Source organism: Pipra filicauda, unplaced genomic scaffold, assembly GCF_003945595.2.
Source record: "Pipra filicauda isolate LSUMZ 115617 unplaced genomic scaffold, ASM394559v2 scaffold8_size5757611_pilon, whole genome shotgun sequence".
Taxonomy (NCBI): domain Eukaryota; kingdom Metazoa; phylum Chordata; class Aves; order Passeriformes; family Pipridae; genus Pipra; species Pipra filicauda.
The window spans coordinates 4,612,996-4,627,721 of NW_024105087.1; the positions used below are offsets into that span (position 1 = coordinate 4,612,996).

At 37.4% G+C, this 14,726-nt stretch overlaps 1 protein-coding gene across 5 annotated transcripts in view; it reads right to left on the reverse strand.

Annotated features, from left to right (window-relative positions):
* LOC113987950 (mitogen-activated protein kinase 10) overlaps positions 1 to 10,599 on the reverse strand; it is a 103,535-nt gene extending 92,936 nt beyond the window's left edge. For 2 of the 5 annotated variants that reach the window (XM_027721115.2, XM_027721118.2), the window contains exon 1: positions 10,447 to 10,526. The gene's annotated coding sequence lies outside the window, so the exon portion shown is untranslated. Of the gene's footprint in view, positions 1 to 10,446 lie in introns of all 5 variants that reach the window. The other 3 variants (XM_027721114.2, XM_039391029.1, XM_027721116.2) reach the window with 3 other exon arrangements.
* Positions 10,600 to 14,726: the final 4,127 nt, after the last annotated feature.

Below are 14,726 nucleotides of genomic sequence, written 5' to 3' on the forward strand. Positions count from 1 at the left end.
ACTCACAGCACTTCAACAGGAGACCCATTGCTTAGCAAGAAACTCCCAAGACCTGACAGGATAAAGATGAACCAAAATTTGCAAGTAGATTAATAATAGACAGGGAGAATGTTTCTATTGTAAAAGAGTGCTTTTCTATTGTGTCTATTCTCTCACTTTAATTATTCTTGGAATAACCAGGGAAAGAAATAGTGTGAACAGTGTAATTACCATGGTTAAATCCCAGCAGAAACAGATCGTTTTCCACTGAGATGAAAAGGGATAGCATGTAAAAATGCACAAGAATCATGCAAGTAGCTCTAAAATGAGCTGCTGGAAGTAAAAAGACAGTGGTGAAGAAAGAATCTAGGAATAGCACTGAGAAGGCTTTCAGAGGAAATAGGTTTGAAAGCAAAAAGAACAAACAAACAAACTGAAAAGACGAGGGACTAATAAACAGATTTTCCTATTGATCACAGCTCATGTGCAGAAGACAGGAACAAATGAGCCCTAAGCCTGGCCTTGCTACCAGGTTCCTGTGTATTCCTCAATCCTTTATTATGAGTTAGATCTCCAAATTTAACAACACTTGTTCTAAATGTCAAAGTTATAACAGTCGAAGATATCACATACACAGGTAATACTTTTATGAACAGGTACTATCTGAAAAAGAACCTACTCCTGTGAGATGCTGCAGAAGATTAATTAGTCAAAGTTCATGGTGATCTTGTTACAATCTCTCATACCATCTTTTCATTTGCAGCTGAGTATCTTCCCTTCCTGATGCAAATTCAAACAGAAAATAAAACCTAGCCACTTCCTAGAGGCATTAAATTAAACTTCAATGTTGGAAACAGCTCTGAATTTACACTGAATGAATCTCCAGTGGTAAATGTGCAAGACCATGACTACTATTGTCAGACAAAAATGAAGAAAAGCTAATTGAAAAGAAAAAGACAAAAACTTCAGATAACCATCTCAGCACAGCTGAACGAAAAATTCTTCCCTCTCAGAAATTTGTTTTTCCCTATTAGAAAAAAAAAAATCCATAAAAAGCTGTTCCTTAGATAAATGTCAGTGGCAAAACTGCCTGAAGGTACACAATGAATCACATCAAAACTATTTTTAATACACTCCGAAGTCAGAGCACAATCTCCAAACTAACTCAAATTTGAATTTGCCTTCAACACAGGTGGCCCTGGCATTTTATGACTGGTGAAAATGACCTATCTTTTAAAGAATGCATAGAGAAAAATACTCAATTACTATCTGCATCAGGTAGTATCAAGAAAGTTAATAGATTTGAATAAACTATATATTTTAAGTTCTAATACTTTGGAATTAATTTTTTTATACATTGAACTGTATGCTATTGGATCTCATTCTTAATAGGCTGCTCTGCTACGAATGTTAACCACTCCATTAACATGCAAAAAGAATGAAAATCCTGGTTAAAAGCAAAACTCTAACTTCAGGAGAAATGTATGAAAGATCAACATATAGATCCTGTTCCAGGATACCTTCATTTTGTGGCACTGTGGTAAGCAACAATTTCTATAACAGTTTAATTCAATTTAGGGGAAAAATTATTGTTTTGGTCACGTAAGAGGAACAAATTATGTAAACAAAATAATATTTAGTCAAGCTTTTACTTATTTGATAAAAAATTTCCTTACATTCTACCCATGCTAATTTTTCCTGTATCAAAGTACGTATGGTGGAGATATGAAAAGCTGTTCAGGACTATGGAATAACTTGCTCAACTGAAACATTTGTATTTATGATAACCTTAAAAAAACTACGTAATTTGCCATTGAACTGAGCCAGCTAATTTACCACACATGGTTATTCAGGACCAGAATCACATAATCACCCATATTGGAGGGTGCCTTGGGAAATCAATTATCCAACATCTCTAATCAAAACAAGGACAGTTGCTTCAGTTGTTTGTAAAGTTACAATGCTCAATCCCTGCCTTGGTTTGTATTTGCATATTAATACAGTAGCCACACAACTAAAAATACTATTACTCTAAAAAATGTAAGAGGCTTAGTTCTGGAGTGCAAGTCTGTGGCCATGAGCAGATTACACTGTAAATTCTGCAGCTACAAACCAGCTTATTTCTCAAACAACTAAAATCCGGATTCCTTGCCTTCTGAAAAGCTGTTCTCCCTTCTAAGCTTTAACATTTGTAAATTTTAATTACTTCCATAACAAAAACACTGCCAGAACTACTCATCTTGAGGATGCAAGCAGGATTTATTGCAAAATCACTGCAAATTGTTCGTACCAAATGACATTTATATATTGTTTTAGAAAACACAGAAAATATTTTGATACTTTCTGGCTTCTGTTGATTAAAACTCTAAATATAAGAGAGAAAAGTCTTACTGGAGTAAGAAAAGGCTTCTGATGATCAATAAATAAATCTAACATGATGCAAGACTGGAAAGAACAGCTTGTCTGCTTGCTGGGCCATAACCACTCACCTATGCTGCTGTTGTTTAGAACCTGTCATGCTAGTGCAGAATGGCTAAAGAAAGATTCCTTTAGAGTTAGGCAGACACAAACACATCAAAAGTGGGTGTTTCCTTGCTCTAGTCTAACCACAGTTAATGCTGGCTAAAAGTTCTTCAAACTACAGGCCTACAAGCTGGTGCATACAACTGCACAGTGCTTTCCCCTTTAGCCTCCTTGGCTGCTTGCAGGCACATGGACACTGATATGTTCTAATAATCCCACATATGCTTGTTTTCTGTTCTTCAAATAGGTATTTCTCCTTAAGGACTACATTAGATTCAACCACGAAGCTCTTACATTAATCAAGCCCCCAACTACACAAAAACTGAAGTGTAGCACGTACGCTGTCACTGATGCTCAACTTCTTCATGTCTGACACACAATTTGTAAGAAACTTGAGTTTACTATATTTAGCAGCTACACCAAAAATAAAACAAAGGGAAATAAAACTATCCATTACTACAAGGAATAATAATGATAATTACTTATCCACTGAATACAATGAAAGTTCCAGGGTCTGACAAAACAGTGGGAGGTGAACTATTTAAAGAAAGCATATCGGCTGCTGCCAAGTGGTTTTGCTGCAGTAGTGTTATTCAGTTTTCCATATGCAAAACTAGAAATATAGTAGCTCATTAATGCAAAAATACAGAATCATGAAGGCTATTGTTAGTTTCTTATTATACAGATAACTGTAAACTACCACATTAGGAAAAAAATTAGAGTTTTGTGAACTTTGACTGGAGAGGTAAGGAGTGATTAAAACAAAGTCATGTTCCTTTTAGGCTCCTGTATGCAAGTAAAGCAAGGAACAGTGTGTTAAAAAACAAAGGTTAAGCATCACAAGAAAGTATCTTTTTTTCTTTGTTTCTCTTTGTTCTGTAGAATTGGAACAAAGTGACTTTGATAAAGTCAGAGGAAGGGAATTTCAGATACAGTAAGTAGAAACACTTCTTCACGTACAATTCTTTTTAGACCACAAAACTAATATATTGTTGCAGAAAGTACAGCAAGGCCAGGTATTTAATAAAAGCAAGGCTGTCTGGATCTATAATCACAGACATAAAATGGTTAGGTTTGGAAGGGACCTAAAGATCTTCTAGTTCCAAGCCACGAACAGGGATGCCACTTACTACATCAGCTTTCAGGGCCACATCCAGCCTGGCCTTGAACACTTCCAGGAATGGGGCATCCACAACCTCTCTGAGCAACCTGTGCTGGTGCCTCATCACCCTCCCAGTAGAAAAATTCATCCTAACATCTAAACTAAATCTGCTCTCTTTCAGTTTAAAATCATTGCCCCTTGTTCTGTCACCATCTGCCTGTATAAAAAGTCCCTCTCTCCTTTTTATAAGCCCCCTTAAGGTCCTGAAAGGCTGCAGTGAGGTCTTCCCTAAGTCTTGTCTCCAGGTTGAACAACCCCAGCTCTCTCAGCCTGTAATAGCTAATGGTTACAGCAAATAAGATATTCTGATTCAGAACTTCAATTAGGGTCCTCCTATCTGAGGCCTACTGTGCAGGAAAAGTCCTATTATGGTTATTTACAGATAACTTAAATGACCAATCTATGTATTACTTTGAAAGAATTTGGACTGGAAGATCAGAGATGAGTATCATAATGTGATACATTGCCATGATAAGGGTAAACATGTATTTACATGAGGTACTTTTACTAAAGAATTTAAGAAGTACAAGAGCACAACCTTATCCTGCTTTTGACTCCCTAAAAGTAAGTGCAAAAATAATTCTCAAGCTCTTCCATTTAGCTCCTTCTTATCTAATTTTTCAATAATGCTGCAATCCATATCTTGCTCTTCTAATGACTTTGGTTTCTTTTTTAGCTGTGACTCAATTACCAGAGCTAGAAACCTCCTGATGTCCGGTGTCAAGCTTTCTTTAGGCTCACAACAAAATAGCAAAGTAAATACTGTTTATTTTGTCCAGCCCTTCACACTTGATTATTCTATTCCCTATAAATCATTTGCCTTATATTCATCCCATTTAACTACAAGTCTGGAAGAGTATAGGCAAATACATATTTTTTAAAGCTTCACGCACACATGCCATCGGATCAGTAGCAATAATAATCACACCCCTTACATGTGTTCATAATGCACATGGTCATCTAAAGAAGAGAAAGCTCTTAAGAGAGATATAAACCCACATGCCCTTTCTGTTCTAGGAAAATCTCAGCCACTTAGTGTGTGCCCAAGGCACAAATGCTTCCTAGAGCTCCCATGTGGACAGTGCAGCTTCACATTAGCCTCAGTGGAGGCCCATACTCATAAAGCATAACACAGCCCTTGCACAGTTCCACTGGAGCACTGGCTTTCACTCTCCCAAACTAGAAATGTAAACATGAATGAAAAAATGTAGAACTCGGTCATATGCCAGGGCTCTGGAGTTCTGGATTAAGGTTTCAGGGCTTTAACATGTTTTTTGGGTGGCAGCCTTTATCAAGGGCTCAACGGGGAATCATTTCCTTTCTCTGAAACATCTGTTGGCCGGTAAAATTCCAATTACACTTAGCTCTTTTCTTGCAGAAGGCAAGGAATATACAGCACAAGAAGGCAATTGCTGTTTGAATGAGCAACAGACCAGTGAACATAATGGGTTTTTAGTGTCATTTCCTAAATGTAAACAAGTATAAACCTCTCCTGATCCAGACAGAAGCTTAGCAGCGCCTTGCATAATTTTACTCTCCGTTCCTATCTTCTAGGCTTCTAAACACAGATGAATATTATGAAAAATAGACATAGATAAAATATATTCATATATAAAGTATAATAATACATTTCTTGTTCTCTTGAACCTCGTAAAGGCCATGTGTCCAGAAAGCATAACCAGACAACTCTGCTGCCTACTTTTCAATGCCAAGCTGAAAATGCTGTACTGAAGGACACTGATTTCCTGTATCATCACTAAGTTTGAGACTGTTTCCCAAACAGCAGCAGGCACCCAGAGAATCAGATATGACTGTCCCTTAGTGTTTTCTGATGTCATTTCCAGCTCCCATAGAAAATGCAAATAGGACAAATCAACTTAAATCCAACTGACCTGGCATCACTTAAAAGGAATTATGCCGCCGTGAGACAGCTGATGGATTCCTCTTCTCCATTTCAAAGTGGTAACATGGGCAACTGCAACATGCAATGAATGTCATGAAGCTGCTCCACACAAAAATGACTTGCTATCCAAAAAAACCAACTGATTTTAGACAAGAAATTTGCTTCACATAGTTTTCAGCCTCTTGTAGAGTACAGAATAGTTTTCATACCCTATGCTACATAAATCCTTTGCAATAATGTGCATAGTTAATGTATTTCCAAGGTAACTGACTGTTTACTGCAAATCTTATGATAAAACCCACACCTTTTAGACCTCCTTCCCCCCTGCTCCAAGTACAGTGTGCTAAGCAAAAGTAGGAGCTAGATGTTGTACAAAACCAGGGTTTGTGTAAAGACCTCAAGAGCTCCTACACACACATCTGACAGAGAATAAAACCAAAGCACCAGAAAAATAAATGATATGTTCATTCAGTCAGGAATAGTGGCTTGGGTGCCTGGCTTTAATCCACCTACTGAAAACTACTATAAATAGTATGGGTCAAATCCCTAAACAAAACAAAAGTTAAGGAAGACTGTGTTTCTGTTAAGTAAGACTTAATAGAAACTCATCCTTGTTTCCCAGAAACAAAGGAACAAAATATGGTTTTTCTTGCATAGCCACGTGCTTTCTTTTTTTTGCATTTCGTTTTTGAAGCCAAACATACTGGAGTGTAGAAATGAGCAGCTGAATAAACTGATATATTTCCCTGTGAAATCTAGGATTTTTATAATCTTTTTTTTCCCCTAAGATTTCTCTTTTCTAGGACACATTTGTAGGTTTTGGTGTGAAATGAAATGGATACATGAATAATAACAGATTCCATGTTCTTTTGAGTGACAGGGAGCTGCGGTGGGCTGAAATTTGTAAATGATGGTGCGAAACGGGAAAAGGAACACATTTCTGAAACAGGAGGAGCCTTTAAAGCACTTGTAAGTGTGGCTATGAAAGTAACCTTACCCCTGCTCCACCTCTTTGCATGAGTACAAACACTTTTTATCAGTTACTCTGTGTCTCCCCTGAGCTCTTTGTCCTCAAAACGCTTTTCTTTGGGGCAAGGCAAAGGGGAAGGCTTAGATCTGTGTTATTTAAGTACCTACAATTACCAACATACAAACTGGAGCCTTAAAAAAAACCCCACATCAGATCCAGACCTCACAAGAAGTGTTCTATAACACTGGATTTTTTCGAATTTTATTTTTTAACCTTGATAGCACATCAACTTGAATAACAATCTTCCAGAATGCATTGTTTACCAAACCAGTTGCTATTTTCACAAGATATTTTGTTTGTATCTTTCCTGTGTTTTTTTTTTTCGTTTGATATCTGGGGTTTTTGTTTGGGTTTTATTTGGGGCTAACAGTAAAAGGGTCTTCTGGCATTTTATTTTGGCCTGAGCTGACCCCCATTAACAAGTCTGATTAAATGCAGAATTTAAATCTATACCACGGCTTTTGATAGCAATAATACCTCTACTAAGAAAAATTTGACTTTTATTAGACCCATTTGCATTATGAAAAGATCTTTAATATAATAATACTTCAGGATACTTGCAACAATGAATAAGAACTAGCCACACTGGTTAGCATAAGATGCTTGAAATCTGGCTAACTATCACTGCTATTTTCTTGTTCTAAATTTTATATTCAGCTGCCATTTGTTGTTACCTAACAAACCCTTATGTGAGTAGTACAAGTGAGGTTTCAGCCTCCCTGCATTAGAGGAGAGTACACCTGAAAGATGCCACATTCAGCCACTGCAATTCAAGTGAAAGGTACCTGTAGGTGACTGCCAACACACTGTCAGCTGGACAGGCTGAGACAGCTCTTGTCCTGCAGCACCTCAGGGTAAACTCTGGCACTTCTGCAGACATTCCTAAGCAGGATACCAATCATTTCCATGCAGAATGAAACTTTTAGCTTGCTTTCCTAATGGAATACAGCTTGTCTGTTCATCCTTCGACTTTAAATAACTTTTGAAAGGGTAATTAATCAGGAGTGAGAAACACAGAGAAACCCAGGTTTTACTAGTATAAGTGTTCATGAATTCATCCAAGTGAGTTTATGGACATCTTGTCCTCTAGGATGCTTAATGAGTCCAACAAATTTGCTGCAGTAGACAGCTGGCGAGACAATGTTATAAAAACCTTTATGATTTGCATAAAATAGGTTTAAACAGAAGGCAGACATTTTACACCGTTATCAATTTTCTACAAGTACACGTAGATATGTGCAGTAATACAACATAAATAAAACTATTCGGACACTTTCCAAAACTGAAACTTAATCAGCAGAAATGCCACTTATTCACCACAACACAGCAGAAAAAAAATGTTGTCCTGTTCTTCTTCTCATGACTCTAACCTGTTTCTCTAAATTACAGGGCTAAATCTCTGCAATAAAAAAGCATCAAAATTAATCCTTTGTGCCAGCTACTTCTACTTTGCTCACATAGGAGTTAAGTATCCTACACTACATAATTTAAATGAAACACATTCTTTGAAATAACAAGAGAGAATCATTTCAGCAGATTACTCTGAGTTGCAATGTACCAGACTGATCCTGCCTCAGTTCTATCCAAACCCCTTTTTATTTCAGTTCCCTCTCACAATCTCTCAGGCCTTCTAATTTATAGCAACATCTTACCTGCAGGTAGCATGTCTTTGTAATTTACAGCTGCAGATACTATCTTTGAAAAAAAGAAGATTCAAGAACAGTGTTACGTTCTGATCATGTAAATTTATGTCTCAAGAAACACCAAAAAATTCCAAACTGAACACAACAGTTCTTGGCAGACTAGATATGTGAGATATATACATGTTTGTGAATGACATGATTTCAGTATCCAACATAGCATACTGGAGATATTCCTGAGCTGAAGGGTACTATTTATCCTCAGATCTAAGGCAGAATTCACACAGCTTCAGCACATTTAAAAATATTCTGAGTCACGTATGGTGAGAACTTCAGTGTTCTTTCTTATACCTAAAATATGTAAATAATTACTTCCTTGTTAATTTAAGCCCTGTACATCCAGCTGATAGAAACGATGGTCTCAGAGGACTATTTTTGTTTTGTTAAGCACATACATCCTACCAAAATGTACAAGAAATGACTTCTGGGGAGGCAGGGAGCCTGCATGCTTCAGCCTAGATCCTCCCTCCATTAGCCATAACCTGTCAACTCCACCATTTCAGTGACTCTTGTTGCTGTTGATTTGCTGCTGGACATGTTAGAGAACACAAATACTGAGTAAAGCTTCACTAGACACAAAATGAAAAGGGAACAAAGGCTTTTTCTTGTACTCATCTAGTCAGAACACGAGTGTCTTAATAAGCACAGGTTGAGTCTGTCTTGCATTGCTGCCATCAATTCCTCCGTAACACAGGTTCATGAGAAGTTCTGTCTCTTTTCTAACCTCTCATAGACAGGTATGAACAGACCTGAACGTGATCATGACAGTGCTGCTTGCACCAAAATTAATTCCTGGTACACGCTTTGCACTTGTGCTCCCAGGCTGACCTGAAAGTGATGCCAGGCAGAACATCTACAGCAGCATTAACACCTCCTCTCCAGCAACACCCAAGCATTGTTTAAAGGCAGATCATCTTAAAATGACAAACTGGGCATCCAGAAATGGAAATAGAGTCATAGAATCATTAAGGTTGGAAAAGAGAGTAAGATCATTGAGTCCAAACATTAAATGCCTCATTTATTCCAACTTCCCATGCATTAACTTAACATGCAGCCAACAGTCATACCTCCAGTAGGATCAGTACCTAGGAAGCCAAGTTTACCCAGTCACATTCTATTGTGAACTTAATTGACTATGTTTATCAAAGTAAACAGACCACAAAGCAAAAAGCCAAGTTAAACTAAGAAAACGACTCACCAAGTGAAAAAAATAGAAGTAGGCTACGTAAGATACAAGAATGCTTTGTGATTTTCTGCAGCTGTTCTCAGCACTGCTTAGCAAATTAATTTAACACAGAATGTCATTCAGAACTGGTTTTAGTCCTTGTTAGCGTTTTAGCACATTATAACGATTAATCATTTTTTATTAATGTGTGGGCATTAAATATGAACTAAGAACAGTCACACTGTACTGAGTACTGTTTTATATTAAGATAAAATTCATGTTTTATATTAAGATTTACACTATTATTATATTCTGTTTATAATACTACACATCCATACTACAGAGAGAAGAATATTACAAGTGTATTGAGATCTTGATTTTGCAAAAAATTTAAGTACAGGCCTAAAGGGAATACTAGCATTTGCAATATTCTCTAAACCACAGAGGTAAACATGGACATAAGGCTTTGCATAGGATTCACAGTTGCACAGTCATGCTTACAGAAGGGAAATAATACTAAAATTAGATTTAGAGGTGAAACTTCATATATAGATGTAAGATATACAACTAAATAGTTCAGGTCTACCTCACCATGCCATCCAGGCTGTCATGCACACCTGATTTTCATCCAGTACTTTTTCAAAGATTCTTTGAGTGGCCAAATCAAAACCTGCTCTGTCATAACACTCACAGGCATTTTTCATAAATGAAGTCTATGATCACAATCAGTTCTCCCTTGGAGAAGGCAGACTAAAAACAACATCTACAAACAACAAATTACAGAACATCGTTAGAAAGTGTTTCCTTTCCTGTACTCACTGTCCTCTGATTACTTTGCATGCATTTTTACAGTATACTCATCACAGTGTAATACGAACATTTCAGAAACATGTAATATCTCCAAGTAGCCCACTTCTTTTACAGGGATTTTCCTTTTTATTAAACTTGTTTTCATCAGTTATTAGGTGGCCCGAGATGCCTTACCAGGGATAGGGTAGTCTGACAGCGAAGTTTTACATTTTGTCCAGGTGACACACTTGTAATTGTTCTGAGGTCTTCCTGGGGAGAGCTGCAAGTCTGGGGAGCGCTGCTCAACAAATGCGGTCTGTCGAAGTTTCGCCTCTGTCCCAGGAGAAGACAGCTGTCAAAGGAGTTAAAGACAGGCAGGGTTAAGGAAGCCTGGGTCTGAGTTGGGACAGTTAGCTCATTTTGGGAGCATTTGCTCCATTGTACCATGCTCCAATTTGAAACTGTACAGATACCAGAAGCAAGGAATACTGAATGGTCCATTTTCTCTCATTAAAGTAGTTGTATTCTTTCAAACCCTCTGCAGCCCTTCTAAGGCCAGTACTTTCATGAACTGGTATAATCTGTTGGGTTAAAAAGCCTGGAGGTCACTACAATGCATTGTGATAGTCAGAGACTGCAATACCTGTCAGGGGTAGAAAACATTTCTGTTGCTGTGGACCTTTAGGATAGAGAACAGTCCAAAAGGCAAACAAGCAATTCATTATTCCTTAAATGTGCCATTAGACAAGACTAAGGAATCCACATCCTGGATCTTTCTACACAGTCCTGTGTAGGCTTACATGAAAAAGACAATTCCTGATTTGGAGAAATAAAGAAACTTTCTGAGGGAAGGTAAATTAAACTCCCCAAAACATCAAGGTAGAAATAATCAAGAGAAGCAAATGATAAAACTTAGCAGCTCCATATAGGTGAGGAACGGGTATATTACAAAGATGTGTTGCTGTTCACTCTAAGAATAATACTGACACTTCAATTTCTACCAATTACAAGAGCTGTTTACCTTTTCCTGGTCCTGCCAACTGCACATTTACATCTTTCTCTTTTGCTTTGCATTTGTCCTGGACAAATGCAGCAGGTCTTATAATCTAGAGAACAGAAGACAATGGCGACCAACAGCCTTGCAACTTCTTCCATTAACTTATTCTACAGGATGTTTAAATGCCACTTTCACACACAACTTGGCAAAATATGCACTTCAGACCATCATATGGCACATTTACCCCCACATGTCCTTGGCTTTCTACAAAGGCTTGTATGCCACATCTGATTTAAGACAAACTTTGAAAGAACAAGCTGCTGTTAGAGGCCTTTAAGACACCCTTAGATGACAATGAAAAACACAGAAGGATTTGTACATTCAAGAGCCTCTATATCTTCAAAAAAACAGTTTCTATGATCATACTCCGCTTTCTATACAGCCATGGACAAGGAAGCCCATGCCACAAACCACTGTGCAAAGGCAAGAATAGAAGATCAATAACCTTTCCCTTTTTTTCCTTACAAGTGATTTTACCACTACTTTGAGTTAAATTCTGATATTCCTGGTAACAGTGCTATAAAAAAACATTGCTGAAGAAGACACCAGTAAATTATCCAATCTATACGCCTGCCCGAGAGCAGGATCAACTGTAATTATTTCTGACAGATATTTTCATAACTTGTTCTTCACAACGGAACATGCCCTTGCAATTTACATTACATTCGGTGGAGAATTCCTGTTTACAAAGAATAAAATCTGTAGCATCAGAGGAACACCACTCAACAGAAAGTTAGGCCTACAAAGATATAAAAGAATTCACAGAAAGTTTATATACCAATTTAATTGCCTGTAGAAAGGTTAATCAGGATTATGAACACTTCTATGATGAACCAGTATATACCCTCTAGAAAACTTTGAGAGCTTTAGCTGTTAATGAAGAGACTGTATGTTTAGTATACTCAAGTCAGTTGCTTCACACGTGACAAATATAATTTTAAACAGCCACTGCATTTGTACACCATAATCTGAAGAAACAGATCATAATCGACCTGACCAGAGGAGCTCAATGTTTCATTTAAGTCAAGGAGTTTCCTTATCCACCTCACAATAAGCATTAACATCTCACAAGCTTTAGGAAAGCCATTCAGGTAGCAGTGAAGCATGTCACAATGAGGAACAGCTTACAGCACCCTTCTCCTTCAGAGGCAGAATGCTTTTGTTAAAAATGGGTCCCTGTATTTCGGTACTTAGCTATTTCACTAATTCAGAGCCATGTTTCAGAATAACTACTCTCCCCATAACTTCTCTGGGAATTCTTTTCCTTTAAGAGAAATTACCCTCTCTAAACCAGACACTGTCTTTTGAAACGTGAAGTTGTATCTTATCATCATTTGCCTCTCTTTCTTTTACAGTGTGTATTGTTATAATTCTAGCTCCTTTTCCTCTGTATAATCCAAACAATGTCTGAAAGCTGCTCATTTAAAATGTTGGTGGTTTATTTTAAGCACAAGTTCCAAACTCAAAGATACACTGAAAGAAGAATAAATTCATATTTGTGAGTTACTATTCCCACATGATTGCAGAACAACCCAGTCTGTAAGTCACAAAACAGCCCACTCTTCCATGAGACATGCATCCCTTTGTCCTATAGTAGAATGTACATTTCCCCAAATTAACAGCCATATACTACCAGTCAAAAGATCTTCTGAATTTCAGAAAGGGCATCAGCTCGGGACTAATTTTAATATTCCAATGAATTTAGAAATGAAGCGTATCTTATTTAGTAGAATTGGTTCATACTTAAAAAATCAGGCAGCATTGGCAGCCAAACTGACGTTTGGAAGCGAAACAATAAGCACACTGTGCAATGTTTGGGATTTTGTGGTGTTAAGTTTTTTGGTAGACAGAACTTATCTGCAATACTTAAATGGTTAGAGAAGATCATCAGATCCTTTTCTAGGTTAGCCAGCATGTGCTGTTCAATAGTTAACCACTCCTGAACAACATTCAACAATGATATAAAAGCCAAATCTCTATCCTATTGCTAAGCACAATGCAGTTTATCAGTCCATATGTTGAAAGAGATGTTGTATGAATGAAACACACAGCATCAGCAATAATGAATTGGATGTTTAAAAAGCAAGATGGATGCCTCCAATTCTCAATCAGAAAGCCACATTAAACCAGTCACAGAAAGATGTTTCCATTTCCAGGGCCTTCTAGTGCATTCATGCCTAGTCCCAGCTGCATTTCAAAGAGGATAAAAATAAAATGACTCGTACACTACGCCAGCTCCACTGTGGAAGCACTTCCATGCCTGGGAATGGAAGAGACAATTCCTGAAGTAGAAGTTCTCAAACATATGCAGAGTCAGCTGAACGCAAAGCAGCTGTCGCCACTGACAGAAAGAAAACCGAATTTGCAAGAAGTCTACTTTGAGTTGGAAGAGGAGAAGGGAAAAAGGAGAAAAGGAATGTGACCATTGCAAGTCCACAAAATTTGCCACAAGTCTTCCCTGAACAAATTTCAAAGCTCTAATAGGAAGGCAATTTTAAAGCCAAACACCATCAGCACAAAAGCAGAGTTCTGTTGCAATCACAAATAATCCTCAGCAAAATAAATGTTTCACTTATTTGTGTAAGTCCATAGCACAGGGTAGCCCCTCCAACTTCAGCTGTGTACTATCCTCCAAAGAACATGAGCCACTGCCCAACACAACCAGCCTTTGCTCACTTTTCTCTACTATTGCTAATGCGACAAGTTTTTCTATGGTATCACAAAGTCCAATGGTATTTGTTGTTTTTCTCAAAGCTTCAGATTAAGAATTTTAACTTTTAAATAGAAGACATTTCTCTCCCTCATGATTACAGAAAGGAACAGAGAACTCAACAGTCTCAAAAGATTAAAAAAAGAACATACAAATATTCTCCATTTAAAAACAAAACGACTCAGTAATTTTTTGAGACTTCAACTCGTGGTTTATAAGTACACAGAGAAAAAAATCCACTTTGCAAATGAAAGGCAGATTTAGGCATGTGCCAACCTGTAGCCATAAATTCAAGATAATTTCTTGTCTTGAAAAGATGCCTTCCTCTAAAATCAGTATTTAAAGGAAACTCTACCAGTTACTTCAGCAGCAGGAAAAACAGGTTCATTGGTGACTGGTATCAGTCACTGCTAATGAAGGATAAATCACTATACAAGAGTTAAGAGTCCAAGCAAAGGCATTCCAGCAGGATGGACAATTATTCTGCTGAGATAAATTACCACTGAAATAAAATTCTGCAGTATTAACTAAGGGTTAGCTTGGAGTAGTGCAAAGCCAAAATATAGACAATATCTAATCTCCACTGTGACCATGAGCACTGCAGAACAAACATTTTTAAAAACCTTGTCAGTGTATAAGTCTACTGCAGCTCTTATGAATACATAGAAGTAAAGCACGTGTGTGTGCCAATGTGCTACTGAAATTTTC